General features: G+C 53.3%; 1 long non-coding RNA gene across 1 annotated transcript; it reads right to left on the bottom strand.

The window, feature by feature from the left end:
• Window positions 1–1,654: 1,654 nt before the first annotated feature.
• LOC128899673 (uncharacterized) lies at window positions 1,655–14,916 on the bottom strand. Its single transcript, XR_008463157.1, has 3 exons — window positions 14,497–14,916; window positions 2,014–2,173; window positions 1,655–1,825 (listed from the first exon to the last, which is right to left on the bottom strand). It is a non-coding gene; the product is annotated as an uncharacterized LOC128899673 (long non-coding RNA).
• Window positions 14,917–15,515: the final 599 nt, after the last annotated feature.

Here is a 15,515-nt window from a genome sequence, read left to right as displayed (position 1 = left end):
CTTTGGGGTTTATATTCTTGAGTGACTTTTTCCACCCAGACTTGGGCAGCTGGGTAGAAGGCAGAAAGGAGCACGGGGAGCACATCCTAAGATTGTACAGGGGAGGATTCAGAATGCTACACTAGTCAGAAAAGGCACACTCTGACTGGCTCTGAGCTCCGTCATCTGAAGTAAAACGTTGCTCAAGTGTTGGACTTAGCTGCAAGCAGGGAGAGTGCTTAAAGCCTCACAGAGGAATCAACAGCTACAGATTAGATCATTTTCAGGATGTGAAAAGTATGCTGTCTGCATGCTTCAAAGCAGAGTCTACTGACTTAGATGACCACAACCCTCCCAGGGACTGCTTCCTCAGATGCTTACCTGGGCTGAGACAAGCATTACCTTCATCTCTCCTCTCTCTCTTCAGCAGCACATTTTGCCAGGCTCCCTATCCTGACCTGCTGCCATATAAAGCAGGCCACAGTAGTTGTGATCAAGATAAGCCTGGAAGAAGAGAAAGGGCAAAAAATGCAGATAAATGGGGGGAATGAGGGGGAAAAAAGCTAAGCTAAGAAGAACCAGCACTCCTCAGCCATGATGAGGGAAGGACAGAGGACCGGTTTTGAAGGTAGGAAGGCCTTTTGGGCAGCATTTGCACTGCCAGCTGCATGTCTGTTATGGGCTGGGTGGCACAGAGGAATTGCACTGAGTCACTGCAAAAGACACTACAATAAATGTGCTTAGATGGAGGCTTCTGCAATCAAAGCTACAGGAATCGACAAAGGCCACGGCTTGCTCACTTGTTTCTTTACCTGAAAAGTTTCTCATTTTGTTCTAATTCCCCAAAGCTTTTCCCTGCATTCCCAGGGCAATCAGAGCCTTGCTCTGGCTGTACTTAATACCTAGAGATTCCCATCAAAATCTTTGCAGCACAACAAGAAGAAAAAACACAAATACCAACAACCAAACCACAAACTAATTTCTATTGTTAAGTAGGAACTCCATGTCCGGCACAGCCCTGAGGCCACTCGCCAGCTAGCAAACAAGCACAAACCCAAACCCAAACCCACATCGAGACACCCCCAGCTCCAGGGTTACTGGCAGGTACTGGGAGGTATTGGGAGGCTGTGGAAGGACTCTGAGGGGGAACTGGGGTCTCAGGAGGGCAGTGGGGGTCACTGGGAGGTATCCGAGGGGTTGTAGTCATCTCCAGTTGTCTCTCTTACAGTTGTGTCCCAGGGCTCCAGCAATGCCTCCACTTGGTCCAGGTATGTCTCCCAGTGCCTCCTGGTCCCTACCAGTCTCCTCCCATACTGGGATAAGAGTAGAAGGGATTGGGAGGGACTGGGAGGAGAGGATACCACAAGAACTGAGTCTACTGCAACCCTTGCAGCTTCAGCTCCCCTTCTCTGCTACTTCTCTTCTCAGCTCTATGTTTCTCAACAGGATTGCTGGATAGCAGAACAGGATGGATGACTGGGCCCCAAGAGCGGTGGGGAACAGAGGTAAACCCAGCCGGCGGGCGGCCGGGCACAAGCGGTGTTCCCCAGGACATGGAGGTGATAGAGGGTGTCCAGAGAAGGGCAACAAAGCTGGTGAAGGGTCTGGATAACAAGTCTTAGGAGGCGTGGCAGAAGGAACTGGGATTGTTTCATCTGCAGAAGAGGAGGCTGAGGGAATTATGGTGTGGGCTGGCTTCAGCTCTCAGCTATTTCCCTGTTGAACAAGGACAGCTTGTACTCACAGAAGGCACTGGCTGCCTGGGTTCAAGGTTCCTGGAGAGCTCAGGTCTCTGAGCCTCCTGAACAGCTCTGCTTAGCCCAAAATCAGACAGTTTCACGTGACCCTGGGGAAAAATCAAATAAAAGACTTCAGAAAGATTGTGCTTGAAGAATAGAAGAGGTTTAACAGCTGCACAGCCTTCTGAGCCCACGGCAGACTTGCACAGAGCTACTGCGAGCACCACTCTGCACGGCCTCAGCTGCAGACTGCGGGGTTTCAAGCACAGGCACCCCAGGAGAATCCAAACCTAACCTTGCAGCTGGCCTTAGAGCTCCTCTTCGGAAAACTCTCGCTGCCAGGCCCCACAAACCAACATCCTCTGTCAGCAAGCTGGATGCAAGAGCTGAAAAGTGTCAACAGAAACTGTAATTGGATGGCCCAGGAAGATCCTGCCAGTCTGAACGCACCAGACCTGGAACGCACAAAGAAACTCTGTTAGAAACTCGGGGGGTGTGTGTTCATAGCTTTAGGAGTAACAAAGCAGAACCAATTCCCAAAAGGTTTTCCCTGCATTCCCAGGGCAATTAGAGCCTTGCTCTGGCTATATTTAATACCTAGAAAGTTTCATCAAAATCTTTGCAGCACAACTAGAAGGAAAAAAAAAAAACCCAACACCCAACCAAACCACAAACGAATTTATATTGTTAAGTAGGAACTCGAAATCCTACAGGAATTGTTTTTTTATGACAAATTATTCCTTTTCTTTTTTCCTTCTTTTGGTGTCATCCCACCTAGCACACACTCACCACCTAACTGAATGTCACAGTTGTGACTCAAAGCCAAGCAAGACAAAGTGTATCAAGGGAAAAAAAAAAACCACAGAGAGAAAGCTAAAGAATTCTCCTCCCCTTCACTTCTCCCCTTGAGAGATCCAAAACTATAGTAAGGCAGGCCTGAATTTCATGAGCCCTGGGATTCGGATGAGCTCGGGAAATCATTTGGTTTGCACTCCGTGGGTCTTGTGGTCAGTTGTAGAACGACCTCCTTGCAACGTGAACTACAGGCTTCTGAAACTGGAGCCTCCCTCCCTCTGATACTTCCACGACCTTGTGTCCAAACCCTAATTACACGTAAATTAAATTGTCCACAGCTTTTACCACAGGTCAGTCTTAGCACCTGAGTTTCAAGCCAAACCCAAACCCACCCCGAGACACCCCCAGCTCCCACGGGAGCCTGCAGAGACCTCCCAAAGGGTCCTTCGGAGGTGCCCGGCTGTCTGTACACGACCCTTGAGCCTTTCAGATGACCCCACGAGCACGTTAGATATCCCCAGACCCTTTTAGGTGCCCCCAGACCTCCTCTGGCACCCCCCCCCAAAAGCCGTGCGGATGCCCCCAGCTCACCTCCAGACGCCGGGAGGAACACAGCCGGGAGTGCCGGGCGGGCAGCGAGACCGGAAGCCGCACTGCAGCCTCCCCGATGCGCCGGGACCCCATCCCCCGCCGAAGGCTGGCGGCTCACAGGCTCGCCGGGCACAGAAGGACGTCAGGAGCCGAGGCGAGGGCTGTCCGTGACCGCTCCTGTGCTAAAGGCGCACACGGCGGCGCCCCCGTGAGCGCCAGGAAACACGCCACAGGCGGCCAGGAGCGCGCCTGCGCGGGACCGGCCCCGCTGCGGCGCATGCGCGGTATCCATGGCGACGAGCGGGACGCTCCCACAGGGGCGCGAACAGCGCCTGGCTAGGGCGCATGCGCTGTATCCATAGCGACGAGCGGGACGCTACAACGGGGGGGCCGAACAGAGCCTGGCTAGGGCGCATGCGCGGTATCCATGGCGACGAGCGGGACGCTCCCAGAGGGGCGCGAACAGCGCCTGGCTAGGGCGCATGCGCTGTATCCATAGCGACGAGCGGGACGCTACAACGGGGGGGGGCCGACCAGAGCCTGGCTAGGGCGCATGCGCTGTATCCATAGCGACGAGCAAGACGCTACCACTCGCGCGCCAATAGTGTCTGGTTAGGGCGCATGCGCCGAATCCATAGCGACGAGCGGGACGATACCACTCTCGCGAGAACAGAGCCTGGCTAGGGCGCATGCGCTGTATCCATAGCAACGCTCGAGTCACTCTCTCCGCCCTCCCCTTTTCCCCTAAGAATTTTCAAGCATTTCAAGCATTCAGCGCAGTTAGGCTGCAGCCCTGAGCTCCCGCGGGGCGGCACACGCCGCGGCACGGCTGCACTGCCGGCCATTACACACGGGGTGCCAGCCCTGCGCTCCCGCGGGGCGGCACACGCCGCGGCACGGCTGCACTGCCGGCCATTGCACACCGGGTGGCAGCCCTGAGCTCCCGCGGGGCGGCACACGCCGCGGCACGGCTGCACTGCCGGCCATTGCACACCGGGTGGCAGCACTGAGCTCCCGCGGGGCGGCACACGCCGCGGCACGGCTGCACTGCCGGCCATTGCACACCGGGTGCCAGCCCTGAGCTCCCGCGGGGCGGCACACGCCGCGGCACGGCTGCACTGCCGGCCATTGCACACCGGGTGGCAGCACTGAGCTCCCGCGGGGCGGCACACGCCGCGGCACGGCTGCACTGCCGGCCATTGCACACCGGGTGGCAGCACTGAGCTCCCGCGGGGCGGCACACGCCGCGGCACGGCTGCACTGCCGGCCATTGCACACCGGGTGGCAGCACTGAGCACCTCCCTGGCCGTGGGCAGCCGCGGGGGGTCGCTTCCAAAGCTGCCTTACGCAGCACTCGCTCCCGTTCCTCCCTCTCCAGCTGCAAACCAGAGGTTTGGCTCCGCCTCGCCTCCCCCCAGTACTTACAGGTTTAAAGATTCTGCGGTCCCCTCCGAGAATTTTCAGCACTTTAGGGGGGTGCCCCCAGCCCTCGCTCACCTGCTCCTCTGCTGCTGCAGCCCCCTGCCCCACGTGGCAGAATCACTCCACCCACAACCCCCCACTCCCTTTGATTCAGCCCCAAAAGGCACAAAAGAAAGCAAACTGCCCAGCCAGCAGCTCCTTCCTTTCACAGCAATGACCATACATTGTGTCTTTGGCCAAGACTCTCAGCCCAAAGGCAGGCCTGGCCCCTGATGAACTGAATGCAAGTGAACCGTCTGACACCACCACAACCCTGTGAATATTGCAAGGGAGTAGTGCATGCAGTATGATAATTAGACAGTTAACTGCTGCTCAAGCTTTACACAAAGTATCCTATTCACTTTGGGATTCCACTTAACACAAAGTAAAAGTAAAAAAGCCCAGAGGGACAGCCAACTCTACCTCTGAACTGCATCAAGAAATACTGGAATGAAGGGGGCATTTCTTCTGCTATTAATAGACGAAGATAACATGAAAACTGATGGGCTAAAGCAACAGGGCAAGAGTAGAAGAAAGATTAGACAGAATGGAAGATACAAAGCTTCAACTACATCTATTTATCAGCGACTCCAATCAGATAACTTTCATTCCACAACTTTACTGGATTCAAACAAGCCAGTTGGTGAAGCGTCCTTGATTACAGGCGGTCGACGAGGAGACGTGCAGAAGGCGGAGGCGAGGGAAGTAGTTCTGAGCTGCGCTGCAGGCTGTCCTGCGGGTTCCCCTACCGGCTCCTCCCTGTACATCACCGCAGCAGGAGTGGTGTGAATTTTGTCTCAAACCAGCTCATAAGACAACCTCTGCTTTTTCCCTGCGTGCCTGCATGGGTTTTGCTTCGTCTTTCCCTCACGGTCGCTGTGGCATTCGGGTGCAGAGCAAGGCTCCGGACAGCCAAACCAAACACCTGTGCCGAGGAAAAGGAAGTGGAGAAACAGGCTGAGCCCGTGAGCTCCAAACGTTCACCGAACCCCAGCAAACGCCTGTTATCTGCTGGCTGCTGCCACCTCCTCCTTGCCCTGGTCCCGCTCATTGGAGGCCGTCTGGCAAAAGCATCTGTCCCCACTTTCCTTGGCATTCTTTGAATACCCAGATTGGAAACCCGAGAGGCAGTGTACTAATTGGAAAGCGTGTTCCGGCGTGCGTGTCTGGAGGCTGGGCACCGACGTCTCACTACCCTGTGAACTCAGCATGATGAACCAAAGCTCTTCAGCTTTTTCTGCGGGTGAAAACACAACAGGACAAACTCTGTCTCTCAGGTAACGAGGCACAAAACTCCTTAAGGGCTTTCTAGGCCTAGGGTAAACTATGGTGAAGAGAAAACACTGACATTTTGCAACCAACCAGAAGCACTTTTAGACCTGTTGCAAGAATATCTGTAAACACTGGATTCAAGCTGTGGGAGCAAACCCTGTGATGGACTCGGTATGGGAAAGGCGAGGAGTCTGAAGTGAACTTCTGAGCGTATGCCCTGTATTGAATTAAATCAATTAAAATCTTTACAGTAAACTATGGGGAAGTGTGACTTTGCTTTTGGAGAGCCTATCCCTAGAGATCATGGAGATAGGAAATGCTGAAGAAGGCTGAGGAAAGTAGTCACATTTAGTCAGTAGTCAGGAAAACTTCAACACCAGCAGTCAGGTCCCAGGCAAATGCAGGTTGTTTTTTCTCACAAGTTTAGACCTAAGAGGCGTATAAAAAAAGCTGACAGATGTAATCATACTGTGTGAGATACTGAAATGTAAGACGGCAAGAAAGAACGGAGAGGCCGGGTTGTCCTGAGGAGTAGGTGCTACTATACCTTGAGTGATGGAGAGACACATGTGCTCTGGAGAGCCTCGAGCTTCCAGGTTCCCTGAACGATTTGCTCTTCACGTGCCAAGTGTGTTTTTCAAGTGGAATAAACTGCAGCATCTGGATTGAGTCTCGGTCCCAGTCTATGGCAGCACAGAGGTTCCCGGGATATCCACCTGTTTAGGTAAATGAGGGGCCTCTAGAAAAATGAGCAGTGCTAAAAAAGGAAACAGAAATGAAAAGGAGAATTTTAAGAGATGAAATTTTTAAAGGTGTAATGGAACTTCTGCAAAGCTTGTGACAAGAAATAAAATCACCTTACTGATAAAAAGCAGAGTAAGGAAACTCCCCACATCCAAATCTTCTTCGCAAAGGCAGCTCTGTAGCCGTGCAAGGAAGAGGTGAATATCATGAGCTCCGAACCTTTCGTGTTGAATCAAGCCAAGACTGAAAAAAGGTTCAGAGCACAAGCTCGTGAAAGGCATGAAACCAATCACGAGCCCTTGGCCCCTGCCCATCGGAATCGGTATGTCTGCCAGAGTCTGCAGAGCTGACAGGTGATGGAGGGCTAAGAGGACAACCCAAAGGAGAGAAGACCACAGCAGAAAAATTAAATGAGTTCTTCAGATTGAAACCACTGCAGAGTTTAGGAAGGTTCCCACACAGTGGCTGTATCCTTAGCCAAAGATGACCTGTTGGAACTCTCTTAAATGAAAGCGTCAACAGAAGTGATTTTAGAGCAGAGAGATCCACGGATAGCAACAAACTGCCAAGGCAAGACGGCATAAACTCAGGGCTTCTTCAAAAAAACTCAGCTAGGACCTTGTCACTTGATCACAGGTCTTTCTGACGGTCCTGTTGCAGTCAGCTCCGGGGTGAGAAGAGCAAGCTAGCAAATGTCAGGTCATTTTCCTCCAAAGGACCCCGAGACAAATTCAGGAGGGGGAAACGTGGGGAAGAAGTAGAAAATGAAGCAGCTGCACGTCTGATGCTTTACAGGTGGCTTAGTGGAACTAAAGTCACAGACGGATGTAGAGATAAATACCAAAGCAGGAACACAACTTCATTGTATTAAGCAGTCAGAAAGAATCCATTCATGTGTCGACAAGGGATTCTACAAACGGCTGAAATGAGGCCGACAGTCGTGGCTTCTCAACACAAACGTCCGCCCCTGGATGTACAGCTCCCTGAGAGACGGTGCATTAACACAGGCCTGAAGGACAGCAAACAACGGGAGGAGAAAAAGATGGCTTTGAGCAGCAAAAGCCCCACAAGTTTTGAAAGGTGGCAAAAGCTCCTCGCACAACCGTCTGGGCGGTATAAAGGCAGAGGCAACACAGACAAGGCTATGCAGATGGGAAAAGGACAAATGGAAACAGTGAAACCTCTACACTAGGTATCCTGAACCCAGGAAAGGCACTTGGAGATCCACTGGATACCCCTAAGGAAATGCCAGCTCAGTGACAAACAAAACCAAACCCATCGACCACAGGCAAAGCCCTAGGGATGATCGGGGCAGAAAATCAGAACACGGAAGTCAAGTCCTTCACAGAGCAAAGTCATTATCAGAGCCTTAGGTGAAATTATAGTGCAGTGGGTTTAATTTGGGGGTTTTCCTTTAACGTAGGACTAAACCTCGGGATGCATTGTTACAGCTTACTTTGGATGCCGACAGCAGAAGCGAGTTCGAGAACAAGTCAAGAAGGTCAATGGAAACTCACAGAGGGCTGTAACACACTGACATACAAGCTCCGCTTTAGGAAGTCCCCTAAGCCACACAAAGCTGATGAAGTACCCTGGGGAGTATGCTGGTCTGCACCTGCCGGTTTGGTCTCCACTTGAAACCGGCAAGGCCCAACGCTCGACCGAAAGGAAGGAAGATAGGGCTGGGCTTGGGCCTTTGGTCTAATCCTCAACAGCCACCAGTGACACCACAATGCTGAGAAATGCCATTTCCCCAACAGATGGAGTCACCTGTCAGACAGCGAAAAGCAGTCTCGGGGACAGGAGGCTCTTGGCAACAACCAGGCTGTTCTTCTGACCCGAGTGCCACAGAAGGCTGTAAGAGTAGGTCACCTTGAGGGCCATCGCACGGACTGTAGAGGACATTCAGGTGCTCATGCCCGACACAAAAGATGTGTGAAAAGCAGGTGTTGCATCACTAACCTAACCTCCCTCTGTGACCAGGGGACCTTGCTCCCAATCCCACCGTCGGGTGGGAAAGTTTTCCTGCTGCTCGCTGTAAGGCAGGACTTTAATGCTTTCCCTAGCAAGTGTCTCTGAAAAGAAGATGGGGAATGAGAGTTGAAGGAGTAAGGAGGTGATGAAGAAGAGGGACTGCAGCAGAAGCCACCTCACCAGCTGAAGTCCTTTTCCCCTGCCCATGTGCTCTGTGGACTAAGAAGAGTTCCCTTCTTTTGGTGTGAAAGCACTGGGTTCAATGAAAGAGCTGGCCCCTCCTGAAGGGCAAGTATGAACAGAGCTCTCCAAGTACCACACTTCAGAGCCTCCTACGTACCAGCACTAAGACAATTGTTCATGTAGACTACTGGCCACTCGCTTCAACAAACTCCATAGAATTGGCTCTCACCGACTCTCCAGAAGACACTGCTGCACTAGCTGGGCTGCCTGACTGTCTCAGTTCAAATGGCTTAGGGCCTCACAGAGGGTACCACAAGAACTGAGTCTACTGCAACCCTTGCAGCTTCAGCTCCCCTTCTCTGCTACTTCTCTTTTCAGCTCTATGTTTCTCAACAGGATTGCTGGATAGCAGAACAGGATGGATGACTGGGCCCCAAGAGCGGTGGGGAACAGAGGTAAACCCAGCCGGCGGGCGGCCGGGCACAAGCGGTGTTCCCCAGGACATGGAGGTGATAGAGGGTGTCCAGAGAAGGGCAACAAAGCTGGTGAAGGGTCTGGATAACAAGTCTTAGGAGGAGTGGCTGAAGGAACTGGGATTGTTTCATCTGCAGAAGAGGAAGCTGAGGGAATTGTGGTGTGGGCTGGCTTCAGCTCTCAGCTATTTCCCTGTTGAACAAGGACAGCTTGTACTCACAGAAGGCACTGGCTGCTTGGGTTCAAGGTTCCTGGAGAGCTCAGGCTGTCTCTCTTCATTAGTGAGGTCATCCTGTCACCTAGGCAGAGAGAAGAAAACGCAGCTGTGAAATCAGACCGCTGGAATCATGAGACTCGTGCTGTGTGAGACCCCAGGAGAATCCAAACCTAACCTTGTAGCTGGCCTTAGAGCTCCTCCTCGGAAAACTACCGCTGCCAGGCCCCACACACCCAACATCCTCAGTCAGCAAACTGGACGTAAAAGCTGAAAAGGGTCAACAGAAATTGTACTCGGACAGCTCAGGAAGATCCTGCCAGTCTGAACACACCAGACCTGGAATGCGCAAAGAAACTCTGTTAACAGCTGTCTGGGTGTCTGTTCATAGCTTTTAGAGTCACAGAGCAGAACCAATGCCCGAGAGGTTTTCACTGCATTCCCAGGGCACTTGAAGGATTGCTCTGGCTGGAGTTCAGACCTAGAAATTCCCATCAAAATCTTTGCAGCACGGCAAGGAAAATAAAACAACCAACAAACCACAGACTGCTTTATAGTATCAAGCAGGCACTTGAAATCCTACAGACCCAACACACAACAGGGACTCCATAGAGACCCCAAAACCTCACTGAGAACCCCCCAACTCCTTCAGGACCCCCACAGATTCCCCAATTTAGATGCCGCAAAACCCCTTTTGATGCACCCAAACCCCCCGTCTGATACACCCAGCTCCGGTTTAGGTAGCCCCAGACGCTTCCAATGTCCCCAGACCCGCTGGTACACCAGCCCAGAACCCCCTAACGCTATCCCAGACCCTTTCAGGGGGCTCCAGACCCCTTCCAGATGCCCACAAAACCCCTTCACACGCCCAAAGAAACCCTTACCTGCCTCCAAACCCCATTCGGAGGCCGCTCAGACCCCTTAGCAGCGGGCGGCAGCAACCAAGTCTGTTGCTCTCACCAATTAAACCCTTTGGTGCTTTCAGCTCTCTGACCCTGTGTCAGTGCAAGTCCTTGCTGGGGCACCGCAAACAGAAAGAGACAAACCTTCCTTCTGTCCAGTGGTTCCAGGAAGAGTCCTGGCACTCTTAAGCAGGCAGCATGGGGGTGGCAGCCGTGAGGTGACCCCAGATCCCCCTAACACTGCCCCAGACCCTTTCAGGGGGCTCCACAAAACTCCTTCAGATGCCAAAGAAAACCTCTAATAAATTAAACCCTTTGGTGCTTTCAGCTCTCTGACCCTGTGTCAGTGCAAGTCCTTGTCGGCCTGCACCTTTGTCCTGATCCAGCTGGGGAGAGAACTGCCAGGAACACAGCTTCGCTGCTCCGCCTGCGGCACGCCCGGTGCCGAGGGCAGCCTCGGCCTCGGCCTGCCTGGGAGGAACGCGGCCCCCGTCACAATCTCCCGGGGTCGGGGGACAAACAAAAGCCTTCCACAAAGGAAACAAGGGAAGTCTCTTGGCCACTCTTCATGTGCCAAGTGTATTTTTCAAGGGAACCAACCTGCAGCATCTGGATTGAGTTTCAGTCCCAGTGCCTGGCGGCACAGAGGTTCCTGGGATATCCCGATACGTCCAAGCCACAGGACGTTGCCTTTCGATCCCCGGTCTGATGGTTTGCAGCACAGCCATCACATCACTCCTCTCGAGTGCTTGGAACTGACAATTCATGCACGAGAAGAAGAGCGAAACAAGAACAGAGAATCAGCCAGGCTGGAAAAGACCTTTGATCGTCACCGGGCCCGGCAAGAGGACACGGTCTCACGCTGCACCAGGGCAGGTTTAGGCTAGAGGTTAGGAAGAGGTTCTGCACAGAGAGAGTGATTGCCCATTGGGATGGGCTGCCCGGGGAGGTGGTGGACTCACCATCATTGGAGGTGTTCAGGAGGAGACTTGATAGGGTGCTTGGTTGCATGGGTTAGTTGATTAGGTGGCGGTGGACTCGATGATCTTGAAGGGCTCTGCCAACCTGGTCTATTCTATTCTACTCCATTCCAACACCATCTAATCAACTAAACCACGGCACTGGGTGCCTCATCCAGTCTCTTTCTAAACACTTCCAGTGACGGCGACTCCACCACCTCCCTGGGCAGCACATTCCAAAGGCCAATCTCTCTTTCAACCTGGTCTATTCTATTCTCTTCTATGAAGAACTTCTTCCTAACATCCAGCCTAAACCTCCCCTGGCACAGCTGGAGACTGTGTCCTCTTGTTCTGGTGCTGCTTGCCTGGGGGAAGAGACCAACCCCCACCTGGCTACTACCTCCCTTCAGGGAGACGTAGAGAGCAAGGTGGTCTCCCCTGAGCCTCCTCTTCTCCAGGCTAAGCAACCCCAGCTCCCTCAGCCCCTCCTCACAGGCCTGTGCTCCAAACCCCTCCCCAGCTTTGTTGCCCTTCTCTGGACACCTTCCAGCAACTCAGCACCTTGCTTAAACTGAGGGGCCCAGAACTGGACACAGGACTCAAGGCGTGCCCTAACCAGTGCCGAGTGCAGGGGCAGAATCACTTCCCTGCTCCTGCTGGCCACACTGTTCCTGATATCGGCCAGGATGCCAGTGGCCTTTTTGACCAGTCTGCTGGTCACCACCAGAAGACAGCGGGTCAGTATTCAAGGACCACCTCCTCTGTGTCCGGGAGCAATGGATACCAACAAAGGGAAAAGCAGGAAAGAATGCTAGCAGGCCTGCCTGGATGAGCAAGGAGCTGCTGGACACACTAGCACTTAAAAGGAAACTCTACAGGAAGTGGAGGAGAAGGACAGCTAGAACGGGGGGGTGTAAGGAAGCTGCCCGAGCAGCCAGAGACCTGGGCAGGAAAGCCAAAGCACAGTTAGAATTGAATCTAGCCAGGGAGGTCAAAGGGAACACACAGCACCCAAAGAGTGGCTGTCAATGGGTCCGTGTCCCAGGGGAGGCCAGGGACAAGCGCAGTCCCTTAGGGGTCAGCCCTGGGACCAGGCTTCTTCAACATCTTTGTGGGTGCCATGGACAGCGGCATCGAGTGCACCCTCAGCAAGTTTGCCGATGACACTGAGCTGTGTGGTGCAGCAGACAGCTGGAGGGAAGGGATGCCACCCAGAGGGACCTCGACAGGCTGGAGAGGTGGGCACAAGCCAACCTCAGGTGGTTCAACGAGACTAAGTGCAGGGTCCTGCATCTGGGTCGAGGCAATCCCAGGCACCAACACAAGCTGGGCAGGGACTGGCTGGAAAGCAGCCCTGAGGAGAGGGACTTGGGAGTGCTGGTGGACGAGAAGCTCAACAAGAGCTCTCAATGTGCACTTGCAGCCCAGAAAGCCAACCAGATCATGGGCTGCATCAAGACAAGCGCGGCTAGCAGGTCAAGGGAGGTGATTTTCCCCCTCTACTCAGCTCTGCTTAGACCCACCTGGAGTACTGCCTCCAGTTCCGGAGCCCCTATTACAAGAGGGACACAGACATGCTGGAAGGTGTCCAGAGAAGGGCCACGAGGACGAGCAGAGGGCTGGAGCACCTCTCCTGTGAGGACAGACTGAAAGAGTTGGGGCTGTTCAGTCTGGGGAAGAGAGGCTCCGAGGTGACCTTATGGGGGCCTTCCAGTACCCGAAGGGGGCCTACAAGAAGGCTGGGGAGGGGCCTCTTAAGATATCAGGTAGTGATAGGACTAGGAGGAATGGACTGAAGCTGGAGGTGGGGAGGTTCAGGCTGGACGTGAGGAAGAAGTTCTTCCCCATGAGAGCGGTGAAGCCCTGGAATGGGTTGTCCGGGGAGGTGGTTGGGGCCCCGTCCCTGGAGGTGTTTAAGCCCAGGCTGGAGGAGGCTCTGGCCAGCCTGATCTAGTGTGAGGTTTCAAGCACTGGCCCTTGACATGCGCACCCCTTACCCTCGCACCCAGCAGAAGGCTCTCTGGCGGAACACTCCTGTGGATGACTCCCAGCTGCTCGACAGCACTGGTGGCCAGCACAGATCCAGGCCTGTCAAACTGTGTCTCCTCTTCTGGTAAGGTCGCTCTCTTCATTAGTGAGGTCATCCTGTCAGCCAAGCAGAGAGAAGAAAACGCAGCTGTGGAATCAGACCGCTGGAATCCTCAGCCTCGTGCTGTGTGAGACCCCAGGAGAATCCACACCTAACCTTGCAGCTGGCCTTAGAGCTCCTCTTTGGAAAACTCTCGCTGCCAGGCCCCACACACCCAACATCCTCTGTCAGCAAACAGCTTACCTCCCAGTAAGAGCTCCATGATGAGGTCAAGATTTCTTTTACCCTGAAAGCTGTAAAACGTTTTCACTACCCAGGCTCCCTCTGCTTCAACCAAAAGCTCTCCTGCTCAGATGGGCTACCTAAAGTTTATTTCAGTAGTACTTAGTACTAAAGGACAATTTAAACACTTCAACAAGGAGCATGGGATTATATCCCCAGTCCTACAATCTATTGCCATCTTCTTTAGCCAACAAACTGCTTCCCACCCTCTCCTCAGCAATCATGTTGTTTGTAATGGGGAAGGGTCTGGAGAACAGGGCTGAGGAGCAGCTGAGGGCGCTGGGCTGTTTAGTCTGGAGAAAAGGAGGCTGAAGGGAGACCTCATTGCTCTCTGCAGCTCCCCAAAAGGAATCACAGGAGGGGTGGGGTTGGAAGGGACTTCCAAGGTCATCTAGTCCAAGCCCCTACAGCGAGCAGGGACATCCTCCACACACAACAGTTTCAATTGCACAAATAGCCTGGTTCTAGCCTTTCAAAACTTTGGGGTTTATATTCTTGAGTGACTTTTTCCACCCAGACTTGGGCAGCTGGGTAGAAGGCAGAAAGGAGCACGGGGAGCACATCCTAAGATTGTACAGGGGAGGATTCAGAATGCTACACTAGTCAGAAAAGGCACGCTCTGACTGGCTCTGAGCTCCGTCATCTGAAGTAAAACGTTGCTCAAGTGTTGGACTTAGCTGCAAGCAGGGAGAGTGCTTAAAGCCTCACAGAGGAATCAACAGCTACAGATTAGATCATTTTCAGGATGTGAAAAGTATGCTGTCTGCATGCTTCAAAGCAGAGTCTACTGACTGAGATGACCACAACCCTCCCAGGGACTGCTTCCTCAGATGCTTACCTGGGCTGAGACAAGCATTACCTTCATCTCTCCTCTCTCTCTTCAGCAGCACATTTTGCCAGGCTCCCTATCCTGACCTGCTGCCATATAAAGCAGGCCACAGTAGTTGTGATCAAGATAAGCCTGGAAGAAGAAAAAGGGCAAAAAATGCAGATAAATGGGGGGAATGAGGGGGGAAAAAGCTAAGCTAAGAAGAACCAGCACTCCTCAGCCATGATGAGGGAAGGACAGAGGACCGGTTTTGAAGGTAGGAAGGCCTTTTGGGCAGCATTTGCACTGCCAGCTGCATGTCTGTTATGGGCTGGGTGGCACAGAGGAATTGCACTGAGTCACTGCAAAAGACACTACAATAAATGTGCTTAGATGGAGGCTTCTGCAATCAAAGCTACAGGAATCGACAGAGGCCACGGCTTGCTCACTTGTTTCTTTACCTGAAAAGTTTCTCATTTTGTTCTAATTCCCCAAAGCTTTTCCCTGCATTCCCAGGGCAATCAGAGCCTTGCTCTGGCTGTACTTAATACCTAGAGATTCCCATCAAAATCTTTGCAGCACAACAAGAAGAAAAAACACAAATACCAACAACCAAACCACAAACTAATTTCTATTGTTAAGTAGGAACTCCATGTCCGGCACAGCCCTGAGGCCACTCGCCAGCTAGCAAACAAGCACAAACCCAAACCCAAACCCAAACCCACCCCGAGACACCCCCAGCTCCCACGGGAGCCTGCAGAGACCTCCCAAAGGGTCCTTCGGAGGTGCCCGGCTGTCTGTACACGACCCTTGAGCCTTTCAGATGACCCCACGAGCACGTTAGATATCCCCAGACCCTTTTAGGTGCCCCCAGACCTCCTCTGGCACCCCCAAAAGCCGTGCGGATGCCCCCAGCTCACCTCCAGACGCCGGGAGGAACACACCCGGGAGTGCCGGGCGGGCAGCGAGACCGGAAGCCGCACTACAGCCTCCCCGATGCGCCGGGACCCCATCCCCCGCCGAAGGCTGGCGGCTCACAGGCACGCCGG

The sequence above is a fragment of the Dryobates pubescens genome, unplaced genomic scaffold (genome assembly GCF_014839835.1).
Source record: "Dryobates pubescens isolate bDryPub1 unplaced genomic scaffold, bDryPub1.pri scaffold_126_arrow_ctg1, whole genome shotgun sequence".
Lineage (NCBI taxonomy): Eukaryota > Metazoa > Chordata > Aves > Piciformes > Picidae > Dryobates > Dryobates pubescens.
Note: the sequence above shows the minus strand (reverse complement) of the source record. Positions and strands in the feature narration are given on the sequence as shown.